Source organism: Aricia agestis, chromosome 4 (genome assembly GCF_905147365.1).
Source record: "Aricia agestis chromosome 4, ilAriAges1.1, whole genome shotgun sequence".
Taxonomy (NCBI): domain Eukaryota; kingdom Metazoa; phylum Arthropoda; class Insecta; order Lepidoptera; family Lycaenidae; genus Aricia; species Aricia agestis.
The window spans coordinates 7,778,637-7,799,240 of record NC_056409.1 but is presented as its reverse complement, the minus strand read 5'-3'; the positions used below and the strand labels follow the sequence as shown (position 1 = coordinate 7,799,240).

Sequence of the window (20,604 nt, the reverse complement as noted above, 5' to 3'; positions counted from 1 at the left end):
ATTCTTCAGTCATTTGAATTCATGGGTAAAGTTAGTATATCTCTCCGTCTTCGGTTCAACCCTGAACGTGGGATGAATATGTAAAGACCTTCATACATCATAATTCCCGTATGGTCCAGTGGCTGACGTTTTCTGTACGCTGGTGCGGGTTCTATTTCATCGAAATTATTTTCTGTGTTAGACAATTTTATACAGTTAGTGCTATCAGGGAAATATATTCCTATAGCTATAGGCCAAGGGTGGCCAACGTGATTAGACCTAAGATCTACTGTTTAGTGTTTACTAATGAAACCCTGTGCGATCTACCAAGTGCTTCTTGAAATCTTAAATGAATCAGCATAGTACACAATCATGAATTTTTTTATTTATGATATTGAATGTACCGTAACTTCTTGGTGGAAATTCATGTTTCACAGTAATAATATACATTTTTCATGCACTTTTTCCACTTTTATTAATAAACAATTATGTTTTACACGACCGGTTTCGATAAACCTGATGAAGATTTTATCGAAACCGGTCGTGTAAAAAATAATTGTATAAAACATAAAAACATATTATTACTGTGATTTTTTTTATTGACCAGTCTTAGTAGTTGGTCTGGTCTAATTATTTATTTATATTTTTGCCTGGCCACGATCGACTGGACTAACAGTCGCGATCGACCGGTTGGCCACCCCTGCTATAGGTACTTGTACCACAGAATATATATTAGTAGTACCAACTTGTACTATTATCTATTTTGTGCTATAGGCAGATAGCTGGCCTACGATATTCGGTTGGACTATGACAATCCCAGCCGACAAAATAATAATAATGATCATGAATCATCATCAAGGGCCTTCCTCTACGGAGATTCCGTAATTTACCGTATTTACAGCCTTATAAACTCATAATTTGAAAGCTATAAAATTATAATAAAAAAATACAGCAATAATCTTGAGTATATCAACATTCCTTTCCCCGTTTTTCTATTTTTGTTTATTATACTCATGATATTAGCTTCCAAAGTAATACCAATTTATTAAAATTGAAGCATACTTTCAGCATCTCCTTAGTATTTACAAATTACGTTTATTACGTTTATAATTATTGTGTTTCACACACGACAATAGATAGACAATTTCATTAACTACCCACATATTCCCCGTTTAAAATTTTTTTAGTTCAATTTTGAACTAAGATAAGTAAAAAATTGGATTTTTGTGCAATCTCGGCAATGAGTCAAATGTATGGTCAAGGTCGTTTGCTCGGAGGATGGCCTTAAGACTAACATGATAATTATTACCCCACCGGATTATATAGGCCTGCCATCTGCGTATGTAGTATATTCTTTCAAGATGCATAGATGCAAGCTGAATTTCGGATAAATTATATTGTTGCACTTATAATAGCTATCTAATATGCAATTAAAATAGTTCGTTACCTGGCTCATAGCTGTATAAAAGTACTCACAAAATCGTTGAATAATTAAAGAAGTCCGTAACATATAATTTCGGGTCGCCGTTAATGAAATCTAAAGTGAAATAACGTTAAACAAGCTTTTGAGGTTAAAAGTTTTTAACTTAAACGAAGCGTAGAGGTTGAATTTAATAAGTTTTAATCATATACAAAGTTAACAAGCCTCGATATTGCTTGCTTTAAATGATCGATCGATGCTTTAAAAAAGATTAAAAAAGAGAAACTTCCTTTAAATATAGTAGGCACTAGGTACACAATTAGAAAAACTGAAGTTATATTAATTATTGATATTATAATTATATAATATCTATGGACGCTTCACACCACGTCTGTCTGGCCCCGTGGTAAGTACCCGACGGACTTGTGTTACGGGTACCAGACAACGGATATTACATAATAATATGTTTAATACTTTTATACTATACATATTATATTTAAGATTTTTAAATATGATACACATATTTAATGCACATCCAAGACCCAGGAACATAGAAAACATTTTTTTCCGTCGCGCGTCGGCGGGATTCGAAGCCGCGACCTCCGGCTTGAGCGCTGACAACACGCTCAACCACTGAGCCTCAGAGGTCGTCATTATGATACTTTAAAATTTAAATACTTACAATTAATATTTTGTATATTATGTTTTATGCTTTACCAGCATCTCAATTCTCAACGGTTATTCAATTTTTCATTTTATTTAATATTTTCCAAAATATTTAATAAAATTAAATATTTTCCAAGAGTATTTAAAGGGTGAAAAACTAATTTTTTTTTACCTGAAACCACGAATACTTATGATTTAAGTACGTATCATTAACCTTAAGCACAGATTACTAAAATATAGTTACTACCTTACCTGTCTTAAACTCTGGGCCATGCTCGAACTCACAATGACCCAGTGCCGAATTTATATTTTTTAAGAGAGTAGGCCTTCCGCCGCCCCATGAACGTAATCTGTAGGGCCTCTTTGGACGCTGCCCTTAGCGCGCCCGCGGCAGTGTTTTAGGGGGGCTAGGTTAGCCTAAAGCGCTTATTCCTCTTATTCTAGCTAGGAAGTCCTAGCTAGGATCCTAAAAAATTTAGTCAAGTGGAATAACATTTAGAAAGCTAATATAGGATCATAGGAATAATAGGATCCTAAATCGGAAAAAAATGTGGCTTCTAACTGACTAAATCAGTGTTGCCAGATGGTTTCAACCTTTTATCTGTAGTGGGAACTGCTAAATCTGTATTAAAGTCAATTTATATTATGTTATAAGATCTAAAATCCATTCGTAGGTAATTCTTAAGTCTGCTGGTTGAAAGTAGTTCAGAAAGTTCATAATTCATAATTTTTCGTGGAGCAAAAATTCTTTCAACCATCTTTTTCGCCTTTTATTTATTTTTATTTTTATTGAGCCAACAGCTAAGCCTATGAGAAGACCAATTTTTTGTTGCTAGGGTAGAACTGGGGCCATTAAGAAGACGTCTGACCAAAATGACAACTGATTTAGTCACTTAATTAGGACAAGAGGAATAAGAAGCTTCTAATTAGTCTCCTACGAGTATGTAGGATCCTAGCTAGGACTTCCTTACTAGGATAAGTGGAATAAGCGCTTAACCCCCACGAGAACACTGCCGCGGGCCGCCCCTGGGCCGTGATCAATAGCGGTCTATTGATAAATCCGGGGCTACAATTGCCTACTTGAAATTTACATAGTTAACGTTTGAAGCATCTGTGCCAGTCTCCACGGACACATCATACAATTTCCAGAAGCAGCGCGTCATTCAATTGTCGCCGGTCATCGGGTCAACACGCCTTTCCTGTTTAACTAGTTCACTATCACGTGGTTACGGTGACAGTGGCCGGTTTCATTGAAACCAGACCAGAAAGAGTGATTTAATAGTCCCTAAGTGTACGCAGTATAGTCTAGTAGTAGTCAGTAGTCTAGTGGGAGGGATGACCGAAACTACTGGTGAGAGATCAAGTGCAAGACCGGCTTTTCAGAGTTCTGTAGTCAACAAGGAACCCTTATAGTTTCGGTCTGTCCGTCCGTCTGTCTGTCTGTCCGTCTGTCTGTCCGCGGCTTTACTCAGAGACTATAAGACCTACAAAGTTGTAATTCGGCATGAATGCAATTAATATTAATGATGCCAAAAAAATGGTAAGTATATAAAATCATAGAAAAATATTTTACTCTACACATCAACCGGGGATGATAATATGTTTTTTCGCGTCCACCCCACGGCCCACCGTATAGGGTGTCGTTGGATAGGTTTTTTTTAATATTACGAGTGTTCGTTGATGATTTTCCGATTTAGGGATCCATTTGTGAAATATGAAGTTTCAAAGCGGAAAAAATCGTTAGAGTCCAGTGTCCTCCCTTCTACCAGCAAAATGGTTGCCTCTGGGAATGTGAAAAAATTACAGGAGTAGGAAAATATGCTGAATTTAAATGGAAAATTATCACGGCTAAGAAGACTTCATAAGTTATTGAATAATAATAAAATTGAGTAAAAATAAAAATAAAAATATTCGGCGAAGTATAAAGGAACTTTAGATTCAAAACTGAGATGGTGTTGTTAGTAGTGTAAACTGTAAAACACGAGGTTATAAATGTACATTTATTGACCATACAAAAATTGTCAAAAACTAGCGGTACTACGGAACCCTATACGGCGCTTGGCCGATTTTATTACATCTCCAACTGACGCATTGAAAATTATAATCTAAAAATCTACCTAAAAATCTATCATTGATATCGTAGATTTTTTTTCTCAGACAAACTGGAGATCAGCCTACTTTGCCCTAACCAAACTTGGAAACAATTTTTTCCAACGCAGGAATCGAGCCCACGACCTTAGAAGCGAGAGGTACGCTCTATAATTCTGGACCACGGCGTGACTAACGCCTTAATTTTCTTCTTAATTGGGGCCACCTAAAGACTCAAACATAGATTGAGAATAAGAAATAATACGGACCCCAATTCAGCATCAAAACCATACAGCAACAATATTGATGTTGGAATAAAACCGAAAAATCGGGGACGCCAAGTAAGTCGTCACCGAAGTCATATTATAAGATAGTTGCCTGTAAGTTGTAAGTGGAGGTATCAAGCTCCTGGGGGTGTTGTATGGAAGTTATATTGTCGACCATTATTAGATGCACTATAAGGGCCTTTCGGAATTTATGTTAGTTAAATAGTTTGGTACTGGCGAAGTTGTAAATGGACGTGTCACATGACACTATTATGTTTACTTTAATGAAACTGTATACCGACGAGTATAAGTAGCTATTAATATCTTAAGTACTTATTCAAAGAAAGAAGAAGAAAATAAAAAATAAAATAAAAATAAAAAATGTTTTATTTCTGAGTAAATTTGAATCAAATTTTTTCAGAATGTCTACCTGATGCCTACCACCGGTTCGGGAACTACCCCGGCGAGAAGAACCGGCGTAAGAAACTCGCACGGGTTCCACTTTTTACCAAAAAAGTGAGAGAAAAATTATTCTTTTAAAATAAAGTTTACAATTTTGTAACTTAATATTATATACAATGTCAACATACATTATTGTAAGTCATAATATAATAATGTAGAAGTAGCCTTGCAAGAAGCCATCCTACTCCCAAGATGTGCCATCTTCTATGAAATCATTGACCTTATAATAAGCTTTGGCACACAAACGCTCTTTGACTACTTTTTTAAATTTATTAATGGAAAGATTTTGAACGTTTTCTGGGATTTTATTGTAAAGGCGTATACATTGACCTTTAAAAGATTTACTGACTTTACTAAGTCTGATCACTGGCATGTCCAGCTTGTGCTTATTTCTAGTATTTCTACAGTGAATGTCACTTTTAACTTTAAATTTATTTATATTTTTTCTAACATATATTACATTATCCAAAATGTATTGAGAAGCAACAGTTAGAATACCAATTTCTTTAAATTTATCTCTCAGAGATTCTAAAGCAGACATTTTATAAATAGAACGTATGGCTCGCTTCTGCAGCACAAATATTGTATTAATGTCGGCAGCGTTTCCCCATAAAAGGATTCCATATGACATCCTACTATGAAAATAACTAAAATATACTAATCGTGCCGTGTCTTCGTCAGAAATTTCTCTAATTTTTCTGACTGCATATGCTGCAGAACTGAGCCTACCTGCTAGATTAGCAATGTGAGGACCCCACTGTAATTTACTATCAAGTGTAATACCTAGGAATACAGTGTTATCTACCAAATTCATCTTCTCATCATTTAATAGCACATTGGTTTGGACTTGCCTAACATTGGGCAAAGTAAACTTTATACATTTAGTTTTACTAGAATTTAAAAGTAAGTTATTAACATTAAACCAATGTACTATTTTTGAGAGAGCACTGTTTACCTCGTCGTAGTTCGACTGTTGTCGCTTCACTTTAAAAATAAGTGAAGTGTCATCAGCAAAAAGCACTATCTCATTATTATTATCCTTTACTAGATAAGGTAAGTCATTTATATAGATGAGAAAAAGAAATGGGCCTAAGATAGATCCCTGTGGGACACCTAATTCTATTTTGGTTCCATTGGACCTTTTACTATTTACCTCAACCCTTTGAGTCCTATTTTTAAGGTAAGAAGTCAAAAGGCTGAGAGCAGAGTCCTTTATGCCGTAGTGGCGCAGTTTCCTGATCAATGTAGCATGCTCAACACAATCGAAGGCTTTGGAGAGATCGCAAAACACACCTAAGGCATCCTGCGACTCCTCCCAAGCTTCAAAAATACTACAAAGAAGTCCTATACCAGCATCCGTTGTGGATCGACCCTTAGTAAATCCGTATTGGTTATCGTGCAGCAAATTATTTGAATTAAAATGCACTAGTAATTGTTTTAAAATAATTTTTTCAAATATTTTACTAAAGGTCGGTAGAATCGATATAGGCCTGAAATTAGTGGGATCCGATTTAGTCCCGGCTTAAAAAGTAGAAGCTTTCGCCTCCTTAAAAAATATTATGTTACGCTGTACGCATAGATAGTGATTACTCATTAGTCACCGAGGTCAATAAAATTAAGAAGGCAATGGATCACAATAATCGCAACGACAGGGTTATGGACAAGTACGAAATAATACTGCTTACAAGACTTTTTTCTTTAGTACTTACTAGGAATCTAACATATTTTTATTAAGTATAACAAATTGGAACCCTTTATTTACTTACCCTTTCTTTTTGCATATTAAGAGGTAACTCAAATACTTACTCAAGGAAGGCTAGTACCACGGAGCTAACACAGAGGAGCTCCGTGACTAGTACTCATAGTCAGGTAGAAATATAGCAATTTTCACTGTAGTAAGATCGATGATGTGTTAGTGAGGAGTGATCCATTATTCCAGCGCACGGGCTTATGCTAAGTCCGTGTATCTGTTAGCTGAGACTGACAATACATCCTATTGGGGGTTGGGACGCTCCCGAGATGAATGGGGGATTAGATGCAACTCGAACTAACTTTAGCTTCTATATTATGTAGTTCAAGAATATTTTAAGTGAAATTTTAGCGTACAATTTAAAGCAATAAAAGTAAAGGTGAAATTAAGTATGATATCTATTAGTCTTGGAACTCTTGGAGACCTAATAATGGGTGCATGATTTGAAGCAAGTTTATCTCTTTCGGTGTTCGGATGTCGTATTAGAATAATATCTGAACATTCCAAATCATTATCCAAAGCAACTTTTAAATCATAAAAGTTTAATTACGAACAACACATAACATTATTGCAATACGCTATATTACATCCCTGCTATTAATTTTAAGTAGGCACTAATTATAAAATTAGATGTTCGTATGATTTGCATAAGAAACTGGGAATCGATCGTTGTAAATGTTATGTTTTTTTTATTTCGCTACGCAAAGTTGACAAAGGAGATAAAACATCCCCTAAAATGACATCTTGAGGCGCCTTGTTTTTAAGTCGATCCTAAATTGCTATCAAGTTATGTAACATAAGACGTTGGAAGGACAAGGTGACCGAGAACTTTTGCTCCCATTTGTTACTTAACCCTCTCAGAACAATAATTCTAAAAGTTGAGTAAAAGTCTTTGGTTCAAAAACAAAAGGTATTGTGAACATCAAACATGTCATTATGTTACAACCCCCTTTAACAATAACCAACCCTTTACAATAAAGCGTTCTGTTCTTGTTCAAAACCCCCTTTCTAATAAAGTTATTTTACGCAACGTATAACGTATTAAATACTTAACTCAAGGATTTCTGTCTTTACCATAATATAACTTTGCCATTGTGCTAGACAGAGACATGGCGACCCAGTTTTTTTGAGATCGTGTAAATAATATTATACCTATGTATTTATTATTTAAGAGGGTTCACGAGGAAGGAACTCATACATATTAAAGTATCGATCATTTTAAATGTTTTTCACCTTGATGTAATTCCAGATTCTCTATACTCTTCAATATAGTCTACTCTGACTAGACAGTACGTCTCCTCTTTATCTAGAATTAAAAAATCCAAGAAACAGTATAGGTATACATACAAGATACGCGCTAAAAACATAGCCTTTTCTGGCAGTCGGGTAAAACAAGTCACCACAATAATTACCTTTCAATAGAAATCAACGGTTTAAAATTAAGATAATTGGTCTAAAAATAACGTCGCGGTTTGGCTCGGGAGATGCATGGCGAGCGACCTTGTACAAGTTTTTAGGTCAACGACGATACCTGTTTCTCGTTTGTATTCAGTGTTCACGCGTTCTCATCATCCAGCAAACTGGCTCCATTGTGTCTTCACTTTTTCATCTTATCAGAGGCGACATCTATGATTGCCGTGGTGAACTAGTTATTGTTGCGCTATAAGGTTTTGATTTCAACAGAATTTTTAAAAGTAGGTTTTCAATTCGCCTATATTATTTACGTTACAAATATTTTAAATCTACTTGTACCAGACACCTTTATAATTAAATCTTATTTAATCGCAATAAATAAATTTCTAGGATCTATCTACAAAGTTATATAATAAATAATAATGTAAGTATTAAATTAATTTGTAATAATTGTTGTGTATATATACAAACGAATAGCAATTTACAAACAAAAAAGAGAGTCAAATTTTCTACACAGGGGGGTTGAGGAAAGCACCACGCTGTTCCTGCCGTAAAAGTCGTCATCACGACATCAAACCTCCTGGGAGGATGCCCTCACGAAGAGGGTTGCCACATGAAGGACCGGCCATACACAAGAGCACAGTCTCATTCAACACTGGTACATACCAGGCCATCGCGCATGTCACTGCTGCAGGAAAACCCGCCAAAACCTGCCGTGACGATGCAAGTAGAGGGGTTCAGAGCAGCGCCCCAGCTACCACTGCCGTACTGCGTAGAAACGGACTCCCGCTAGCGAGCGCGCGCCGCTCGTATATATACTCAGTGGCGTCAAAAACTTTGATAGCGCGATTCAGAAAAAATAATTTATTTTCAAAAATAAATCAGTTTGATAGGTTAATAAAATTCCTAAAATGTAATTAAACAAATTAAAAATACTCGGGATGTCTAATTTATGTAAAAAACATGAATAATATATTTTTTAATATAGTAAAATGGATGTAAAAAGAGATAGACATATAAAATTATGTAAAGAGGAAAAGAGATGACTCTAATAAAACGTTACAACCGCTTTATTATCGTTGCTACTTGCTGCTGATAAAGATTGAGTTTATTGTGTGTTGTTGGGTTGTATGAGACACGTGAAATTTAAGACGTGTTTACATTATTATCTTATTAATATTATGTTACAGGGTTCTTGACTTCTTGTGATAAAATATACTTTATGAGTATTTATTATTTCACCAGATGCTGCCCGCAACTGCGTTGCGCCAAAATAATTCATTTGTCAATAATTCAGCGACAACCGTACATTTTTTCACAACAAAAAGTATCCAATGGCCTTTCCTGACTCTCGAAGTGTCTTCATACCAAATTTTACCTAAATCTATTCAACCGACCAACACTAAAAAAGTGTGAAAAATGAAAATGTAAAAGACACACTTACTATCAGGGCCGGACCGTGAGCTTACGCCCTAGGCTGAAACTACTAAGGGCCACAACATTTTAATACTGTCAGTTCGTAGTACCAGCACTTAGGATTCTCAGGAATATCAACAAAAATTTAATAAAATTATAAATTAGGTATTTCGCATTATCGTTTATTTTTGACTTGACTTAGCTGGGGGCGGAAGCCCTTCAACTCATGGGGCCCTGGGCTTGAGCCCAAATAGCCATAAATGGTAGATCCGGTCCTTTTTTTATGAAATAAGAGGGCAAACGAGCAAACGGGTCACCTGATGGAAAGCAACTTCCGTCGACCATGGACACTCGCAGCATCAGAAGAGCTGCAGGTGCGTTGCCGGCCTTTTAAGAGGGAATAGGGTAATAGGGAAGGGTAGGGATGGGAAGGAATTAGTGGAGGGTAGGGAAGGGAATAGGGTAGGGGATTGGGCCTCCGGTAAACTCACTCACTCGGCGAAACACAGCGCTAGCGCTGTTTCACGCCGGTTTTCTGTGAGAACGTGGTATTTCTCCGGTCGAGCCGGCCCTTTCGTGTCGAAGCATGGCTCTCCCACGTATAACCTGCTTACTATCTATCTATAAAAAAAAATTGAAATTGAAATTGTTTATTCAGCTCAAAACATAAAAACCTTGATCTAAATACATAATTATAAAGCTATTATTTAGTTTTACAGTGGTTTTTATATATATAGTATGTGAAGATCGCAACCGGCAGCTTAGCTAGGTTACAGCATAACCTGTATTAAAGCTACCGGTCCCTTTCCCTACTTCTAATGGCATAATATAATATCGCTGAATAAATAAGGTATGCAATTAAAATTAACTTAAAATCAATGTTGAAAATTATATAAACTTGATACAATAAATTAAAAAACATATAAATTATAAAAAATCAATTTCATATTATGATATTACATTAAATACAATCAATTATTATTATATAAATAAATACAATTAATTATTATTGTTGATACAAAAGGAATTCCATAAAATGTGTAAATTTTATTATATTATGTGCGTATGAGTGTGTAGTGTGATAGAGTGTGAGTGTGCCTACAGCGTTACAGTCAGCAAATCCTCAGTATCTTCATAAGTCAATCCGAGGAGCCAGTCGTTAAGCGCAGCCTTACAATCTCTGATGTTCAGTTCATATATTGGAAGGTACTTATTGATTTTATTATATAAATAGGGAGCTATAAAGTAGTTATATCTCATCGATTGTGCAAAGTTATATTTATTAATTCGACAAATTTTGTCACTCCGGCGTTTGCTTATCTTTTTAAAAGCAGTTGCGACATGTTGTGCTAGGATTGTGCTCATTATAAAGTGTTGTCTTACAGTTACCACTCTGCAACTTTGATATAATTCCGTCGTAGGAAATGTGTAGTCTCTAAACGTAGCAACCTTTAGTATTGCTCTTTGCGCGCGTTCGAGCTTTAAAAGTTGAGATTTAGGTGCTCCACCCCAAGAGGAGATGCAATAGGTTAAGATGGATTGACAAAGAGCATGGTAAACCCTCTTAACGATATGTTGGTTGGCTACATATCGGAGCATTTTAAATCCATACTAATATTATAAATGCGAAAGTATCTCTGTCTGTCTGTCTGTCTGTCTGTCTGTCTGTCTGTCTGTCTTGCTTTCACGCCAAAACTACTGAACCGATTGCAATGAAATTTTGTACACAGTTATTCTAGAGTCTGAGAAAGGACATAGGCTACATTTTGATGTGGGAAAATATCTTATTTCCATGAAAATATCGATGAAAATGAATTCGCATTGCGCGTGGCCAGCGCTCATCCCGGGGGTCCTGGGTTCGAGTCCCGCAGGCGGAACAAAAAGTTTTCAATGTTCCTGGGTCTTGGATGTGTATTAAAATAAAATTTCAAAAATCTTAAACATATTTTATGTATAATATTATAAAAAATCCAGAAATATATCGATGGAATGAACATTTTAGTTCTAATACGATTCAACAGATGGCGTTTTATTTTTTACTTTATTGTAACACTAGCTGTTGCCCGCGACTTCGTCCGCGTGGACTTTAGTTTATAGCGCGCGGTGTCAACAAAATTTGTGTCAAATTTAAAAACTTTTTAAAATCCTGGTAAGTGGTACCCCTCTTAGGGCCGCGCTACACCGGAATGGCAGCGCTGAAAGTGCTCGCCTCGCCGCTGCCATTCCGGTGTAGCGCGGCCCTTAATTAATCAAAATACCCAAAAACAGCTGTGCAGTGTGCACATAATCTATACTAATATTATAAATGCGAAAGTATCTCTGTCTGTCTGTCTGTCTGTCAGTCTCGCTTTCACGCCAAACGCCAAAAGTATCTCTGTATGTCTGTCTGTCTGTCTGTCAGTCTCGCTTTCACGCCAAACGCCAAAACTACCGAACCGATTGTAATGAAATTTTGTATACAGATAGTCTAAAGCCTGAGAAAGGACATAGGCTACTTTTTTACTGGAAAAAAGGGTTGTAAGGGGGTGAAAATGCGTAAATTTGTTCAAATTAAGTTAGTTCCAACAGTTCATAATAGATGGCGCCGTGCGTCTTCTACATCGCGCTGACGCTTGCTCAAAAGTCTTTCTATAAGACGTGGTATCATCTTACATTTAAGTTTCGATTTTTTTCGATTGTTATATCTATTCTACGGTATTAAATAAGTCAGTACTTTATCTGTGCAGTGACGTAACCTTAAATCTATCAATGATAAATAGTTTATGGGTAAAGTTGTGTAATTGGAGGGCTAAATAAGCTTTAAAATTTGGCATAAAATATAAAGTTTAATATAAAAAAATGAAATACTTATTGTGTGCACACTGCACAGCTGTATTGATTTAAGGGGTACCAGGGTTTTTTTATAAAAGCTTTTGACACCAATTTTGTTGACATCGCGCGCTATAAACTGAAGTCCACGCGGACGAAGTCGCGGGCAACAGCTAGTATATAAATAAGTTTGCGGACTCTAGATTGAAGGAGATCTATATGTGTTGTAAAGGAGAGATTGCAATCGAGAGAGACACCTAGATATTTGATACTCTGAACTCGTAACAACCGTGGACAATCACAGGGTTGGGAATGGTTGCGACATGTATGTGCGGTTAATGTCATTGTGGTTGGGGGTTGTGAAGATGCCCGTAGGGAAAAGGTCATGTAATGTGTTTTGTCAGCATTTAGAGTGAGGGAGTTCGCAGCCAACCAAGTGGAGACCAAATCAAATGCGCTTTGTGCGGTGGAAAAAACTTCGGCCCAGGAATCACCGACAAACGTAAGTGCCGTATCGTCAGCAAACGCCGTTGTCTTGGTATTTTTGAAGTCTAATTGGCATAATTCATTTAGGCACACAAGAAACAGCGTTGGACCAATCACACTTCCCTGAGTGATGCCGTAAGTAATTGGGAGCTCTTTGCTTAGATGGTTGTTAATTTTCACACATTGAGTTCGTCTTGTCAAATAGTCTCTCAAAATATCAAGAGATAATCCTCTTACACCCACCCTTTCCAGTTTTTTGAGAAGTAAGGGCAAAGAAACCGTGTCAAAAGCCTTTGCGAGGTCCAAAAAGATTGTTAAAACCTTTTTTTTCTGATCTAAGTGCTTAGCAATGTGGTTGGTAAGGTTTAAAACAGCTTCGGACGTAGATTTGTTTCGGCGGAATCCGTATTGGTTGGGAGATAGGAGGTTTTTTGCCTCTAAGTAATTAATCAGGCGTTTGTTAATTATGCGCTCTAGAATTTTGGATAAAGCACTCAGAACAGCAATAGGGCGATAATTGGTGACACGGTCTCTAGGCCCGCTTTTATGAATAGGGTGGATTATGGCCTTTTTAAAGTAAGAAGGAAATGTTCCAGATTGGAGGCAAAGATTAAAAATATGGGTTAGTGGGGGGAGTAACTGATTTTTGAATTTCTTTAAAAATGCTGTAGATATATTATCCTACCCTACGGCACCATCTATTCGGAGGGATAGAAGAATCGATTTAATTTCGTCGTAGTCAGTGGGGAGCAGAACAAACGAGTTGGGAGGTTTGGGTCCTGAAATAAATGACTGTAGGAATGTTGGGTTATGTATAGGTCTAATATTTGCTGCGAGATTTTCACCAATAGACGCAAAGAAGTCATTAACATTGTTAATAGAACTCTCAGTGGTTGGATTAGTGTGAAGTAACTCGCTTGAAGGTAATGTGGGTTTTACTGAGTTTGTGACTCTTTTTATGACTTGCCATAGACGCTTATTATCAGTGCCAGCCTCAGTAAGTTCTTTTTTATCAAATTGACTTTTTAGTTTTTTTAGCAGTTTGTTGCAGAAATTTCTGTACCTACTATAGGTTACCTTTAGAGTTACGTTCTCTGGGTTTGTCTTAAGTGACTTGTGCATAGAGTCTCTATTTCTTATGCAACGTAGCAAGCCCGGAGTTATACAGGGTTTGAGGATTGTTTTGCGTTTAGGTACCTTAACTGGTCTGGAATTAGCCTCTATAACGTCTATAAGACAGTCAACAAACTGGATTGTAGCCTCATTTGCGTCATCTATATGAAATGTATTTTCAAAATTTAACCTATCCATGTCTCGGGATAAAGTTTCATAATTAATCTTATGTTGGATTGGTTGAGTGGGTTTTGTAGTGGATTTAATTCGATGATTGAGGCAAAGTAAAATACTATTATGGTCTGTTATAGACGAGTCCAGGACTAAGGTTTGCGCGTCGCGCTTAGACTTGAGTAAAACGTGGTCCAGGCAATTTAAGCCTCGTGTAGGTAGAGAATGTGCAGGCAGGAGGCCATGGCTTGCTGATAGATTAAGGTAATCTGAGACGTGCATGCTTTGTGGTAGATGGCTAATATCAATATTAATATCGCCAATAATAGCAATATTTTGAAAAGATGATAGCGATTGTAAAACAATATCTAACGAGGCAATAAAGTTTGATAAGTTTGTGTAAGATGGTGATCTATAGATACATAAAATAGCGTATTAATTGTCTTGCGTCAAAAGTAGACAGGTACTGTCTTTTAAGTTGATCTCGGTTATAGAGAATTTTTGATTACATTGGTTTTTTAAATATAAAACAATGCCATCATTTTGGTTTTTATTGTTAGAGCTGCAATGCGCAGTATACTTGTCTAATACGGGAATCTTTATATCATTTTTTAGCCAGCCAAAAGAAATTAATGAATTTTTAATTTTCAGTTTGTTAGTCTCGCAAAAAACTCAAGAACGTCTGTACCGATTTGGCTAATTTTAGTATTTTAATCTTAGTCTTGAAATATTCTGGGAAGTCCAGAGATGGTTTATATAAGGATTTAGGAGGAAAGTTATATATAATTTACCTGGCCATGAACTCATCTAATATTAATTTTAGATAAATATGTAACTACGAGTAAGAAGAGCTATTTTTTTCACTGTTTACAATAATTTACTTTCGGACAGTACTTTGTATTCAATTCATCTCGAGACACAGCGAAACATACGTAGAATATAAATGGTGGAAAACGTAATCGATTGTTTATAGAATATGTTTACGAATCATCAAATTATTCCGACTCATCAGTATTCCGTACGAGGGGCTGGCTTAGGGTGTACCAGTATCGGTTTTTATTCCGAACCAAATTTATTGCTCATTTATGTATTTGGGGAAGAAATGTGGATGAAGCAGAAATCTGCTTACAATTTACGAATAGAACACAACTCAGTTTTAACTTTTTAAGTACCTAGCGTACGCTCTACACGTTCAAGATTGACATTGGAATTTGCACCAAATAGAATTATTAGACCGTGCTTTTGTTTATTTTCAAAACTTTTACTCGGCCCACGAGTACGTTCGAAGATTTGTCAAAAATGTCTTCAGCTGATGACGCCTGATGAATTGAATGAGCTAATATATTTATAGCTAAAGTAAAGCCAGGTAAAGCCAAAAGAGCTGACAGCTGAGGATCGCCTGATAAAAATGCGATTGATAATAATCTGTGGGTACGCGCTATAAATGCTATAATCGATAGGATCGAAGCAGCACCCTCTCGAGTGCGAATCAAAGGTTTACCCACTAGGCCACGGAGTCCTAGACAATTTAAAAACCGAACATATTCGACAGAATTAACTATTCACGATACATCATAGTTTACATCCGAGAAAATAATAATATGATGTTAAAATAACAAACACATCTTAGATACGAGCTGTTATACTGCAAAAGAGACCTTGGGATCTTTAAAACCTTTCTTGAGAAACAAACGTACGTCAACTGTCAAGTAACCCAAGAAACGGACATTAATAATTTAAAAACAGAATATTTGTTCAGAGTAAAGAGCGATGAATAATAAAACAAGAGAAACATCATTGTTAGAAAACGTTACATTCTTCATGAAGCTTGTTAGTGCAGTGCGAATTTATAATGAGGTAAACATACATTTTTTGTTTTGTAAGACAACAGGAAAATGGACGCTCTTCCTATGGAGAAATTGGTAAGCGCGATGAAAATTTTCTGTATAAAACGTGTTCCAAACTGTTATTAGTTATTACTTTAAGGGCCCACGCCATGCCCTCACCCAGGTTGCTGTTGGTTAGCTAAGTGTGCGTATGCCTGAAGAATTTGGCTGTAAGCGGCTTTAATGTCTGAAAAATCATACCAACCTTTGTTGTGACTGGAGAATACAATATTATTGTTGTTACATTGATAACCCCAATGATGTTACGCGTTCACTTTAAATATCTTCATACTTGGAATACCTACTACCAGAGACCAGGTATATTTATTACTCTATGGTACCAGAGACCAGCATTTATTACTCTATGCTATTACTTACAAGTTCCAAGCCTTAGTGGTACTTACATGACCTACGCCAAGGTTGGCTACGAGCCTAAGACCTACCTAGGCTATCTTTTGTAATTTTGTATGGCGTTATTTATTTTCCACAAGTAGTTTAGCACTGGAGATTGAAGACGAAAAATCGAAAGCTCTGTTAAGTGCTGACGTGGGGTGGCTGCTTTAATTTATATTAATGGGTCTCAAGTCATAAGAGATGGCGATTTTACGATTTGCTTATTTATTAATTCAACTGTGTAATTTATACATTATAGATCTAATCTTATGGTAGTTAAAAATTGATGTTATGTCATTTGTCTTTTAAGCCACTTTTTTAACATATCGGACAAGAACAAAAACTGTATAAGTAAAACGACTGCTTACACAGTACGGGTCTTTTTATTGTATGGATAATGGAATTTTTCCTGTATATGACGAAGAAAGATAGGCAAACCTTGGTATTAGTTACTGTTTTAATATGTTTATAAGTCCTTACTTATAAGTTATAAGCGAAAGATTTAAGTAAATTCATACGAAAGTAACTGCCGCACTAAGAGACGAATATTTTTAAGTACCTAGATTTTGACATACGCCCTATACAATATTATCTGTCAAACTCTTCATTAAATTGAAGGTGTCTAAACACACTAGGCCGAAAAAACGCGGCCGAAGTATGGCATGATTATGCCTGCAATGTATTTTTACTTCGCGTTATATTGTATGCGTTTGACATTGCTGACGTCATGCGGAACTTCGGCCGCGTATCTTCGGCATGGTGTGATTAGAGTTTAGAGTTTAGACACTAATCATCAATAATTTATGTATCCGAATTCTGAGTGCAGCCGTAAGCTTTTGAAGAATGAAGATGTACTTGCACCACACACCACCCCCACTTAGGGTTCTTGTAAGTGGTCTGCCGCATTATTGGCAATAAACTGACCGAAACAAGGCCGCATACTGATGCTATATGACCTTGATGTGTCCACAATTATACACTGTGTATCTTCTACTTCTAGACTTGGCAGAAAATATTCATCAATAACACTTTTTAGCAACAATTTTCCTACAAAAAATTGTTACATACAGTTTGCCATTGCCTTTATTAGTGCTCGGAGTATGCCAAGTGTTTGTATGAGACAGCGGTTTTTTGTGTGTGAATTAAGTATTTCATTCTTCAAAGTCTTCAAACAGAAAAAATATTCGTCCTGTATTTTGAATAAATGGAAACTGCATGAACTTCTTATAATAAACGACACAGCATTTCGGTTGTCTATGTAAAATGTTTGCATGTTTGTTCTAAGTCGTAACTTCCACTGATGCGCCTTAATAATTACTTAACCTATTGTAAAAGATGTAAATACTCTACAATAATTATACTTCATTCGACTTCAGCAATCAGTTTGCAGTGAGTTATCAGTTTCAATGTGTATTACCTTTGTGGCATATTGGTTGAGATTTGAGACTTGAGCGTATGGTGAGCAGTCATGGCTCAAGTCAAGGCCTCAGGGGTCGCGGGTTCGAATCCCGCAGCAGGAACAAAAAGTTTTCAATGTTCCTGGGTCATGTACATGTGACATAATAAATATGTGTATCAATTATCATATTATACCTAATACAAATCTTAAAATATATGAGTAAAGTGTAATAAAATATATTTCCGTTGTCTGGCACCTGTATTATGTATAAATTATAATACATTAAGGGCGGATTCGACCAAACTGGAGTAAAATTTTACTCGAGTATAACTGTCTCCTAATCTAAGAGTAAGCTGGTTTTGCGTTTTTCCAACTTCTAATCCAAGATAAGGTAATTACACGGGAGTCAATATTTATTAGTCCTCCAGTTACTTAGTACGGTGCCGCACTGACGTGGTGTGAATCGTTCATAGATATTATATTATTAATATAATAATATAATCATTATTAAGTATGGCTTACCAACTACAATTCGTAGATGTGAATGACTGCACACGTCTACCCTATATTACTCTGCAGACTGCATTATGTAGTTACTTCTTAGCGTTCTAGATCCCTATAACTAAATAACTAACATTAATAATGATCGAAACTAGTTATCCAAAACTTCAGGCCCTTCGAAATCCTTTTTCCTTAAACAAGAGCTTTATGTCAATTCACGTAGGGTCCACTGTCATAGAAACTCCGAGGTAAAATAAGGCTGAACGCTCTTTAGAAATCGGCGTGGCTGACTGGATTTGAATTCGCATTGATTCGTCGAACTTTTATTATGCGCCACTCCTGACTCCACCTGCCTATTGGAAATTGAAATCAATGGCCACTGGCCACTGCAAAATCTAGAATGTTTACGCGATACAGAAAAAAATGATTAAATTTTCATATTTTGGAGATGGGTAAGTATGTAAGATCACAAAATGTAGATGTTTGCAGGCAGCCTGTCAACTCTCAAAAACGCAGGTTTCGGTCACGCTAACTTCAAACCCACTAACCTAGTTTTTAAGATATTTGTTACTAACAATTTGGGCCTTAGTAGCTCTCAATAAAGAATTTATTTATATTTTATTTATTTAAAGAGTGGGTACTAAGATGGTACTAAGTATGTCGTTAGATTTTTCTCCATTTTATCATTACATCTGTGCTAGAAGCCTCTACTAAAATTAGAGCTGTTAGAAAGAGTTTTATTAGATTAACTAGCTGTTCCACGCGGCTTCGCCCGCGTAATTTAAGAATTTCACGCAACCGTGTCTATTCTTGTGTGTATATGTCCTTCACGTGGTCTATTCTTCACGTTTGCCAAGTAAAATAAAAATGCCTCTATTTCTTCGCTCCTATTAGTTTTAGCGTGATAAAATATAGTCTACGGCTTTTCTCGATAAATGGGCTATCTAAAACTGAAAGAATTTTTCAAATCGGATCAGTAGTTCCTGATATTATCGCTTTCAAATAAGCCCTTTCATATAATTTCTCCCGTTTTTTCCACATTTTCCTCTATTTCTTCGGTCCTGTTAGTCATAGCGTGATAAAATATAACTTATAGCTTTCCTCGATAAATAGGCTATCTATCACTGAAAGAATTTTTCAAATCGGATCAGTAGTTCCTGCGATTAGCGCGTTCAAATAAGCCCTTTCAAATAATTTAAAAAAATCTTTCGAACTTGGATTTTGGTGGAACATACACATTACACAGTGTGTACGACGTGTACTTTTGGCGGCTTTACGTTTTTTGTCTCCATGAAAATTTAGTTTGAATTCAGCGCCGCGCTCCAACGCGCTCTTTGTTTTGGGCTTAGCTTTGGCTGTCGGCAGCAGCCTCCTTTTAATCACTTGTTTATCGATTTTACAATACCGTACATATTTTGCTCTCCGATAGCCCAGATTTTTTTTACTTTTTTACTGCTATCGCCTTTTTCATGGAATACCCCGATTTTACGCATATTACTATGTATATTGATATGTTTATTTATTAAAATTTTAGCCTATGTGTTATTCTGATGTACTAGAGATTGCCCAATGGTCGAAATTCGACCTTACTTGCAACGACATTAGGACTACTACCTATATTTTGTAAAAAATATTGACTTCATCATAGTTTTTTTCAATTCTTGTCTCTGGGACTCAGCTGATCTCAGACTGGCCGTTTAAGCATTGTCTAATTAGTATTTAAAATGAAAAAAAAAAAAACAATAATCCATTGTCAATTTGTTGTCAACAGACTTCAAACATAAATAAAAGAGTATAATTCGTATATATAGGCTTGTCACTCAAAAATCTGTCATTTTTCCTAGTAGTAGTGTCGTAGACCGTAGTGTGTGTAACGTTTTATTTGTTAAAAATATATATGATAAAAGCAATATTTTAAAATAATATTAGCTCGATGCACTCCTTCACCATATAAACTATAACTGTGCGAAATTTCATGCACCTACGTTTCCCCATTTTTCGTAAAAAGGGTTACATAGTTTTTTTTTTTTTTAATCTTATTTATTTTATAAGCCTTACATCCTGAAGATTAAGTCAGCTTAAGAGTTAAGTACATTTTACAATTATATTATAACTATTACCTTAGGACATTAGGGTCAACATATATGATCAAGGACTATTTTTATAGTATTCAAATCTTAGGCTCAGAGAATGTGTAATAAAATTTAAAAGATTATTACTGTGTTTGTCAGTGAACTCTGAGGCTAAGATTCGATGGAACAAAAAGAGGAGGTCCGCCGAAGAACACCCACTGTCTCTAAAATACCAGCCTCGGTTGTTCGTTGATTCTACATTCTAGAATTAAGTGTAGGAGGTCCTCCTCGTTCTGACATATTGAGCAGTAGGGA

The 20,604-nt window shown here is 36.0% G+C and overlaps 1 long non-coding RNA gene across 1 annotated transcript; it reads left to right on the top strand.

The window, feature by feature from the left end:
* The first annotated feature begins 617 nt into the window (after positions 1-617).
* LOC121726385 lies at positions 618-16,666 on the top strand. Its single transcript, XR_006035528.1, has 3 exons — positions 618-668; positions 3,702-3,707; positions 16,653-16,666. It is a non-coding gene; the product is annotated as an uncharacterized LOC121726385 (long non-coding RNA).
* The last annotated feature ends 3,938 nt before the right edge of the window (positions 16,667-20,604 follow it).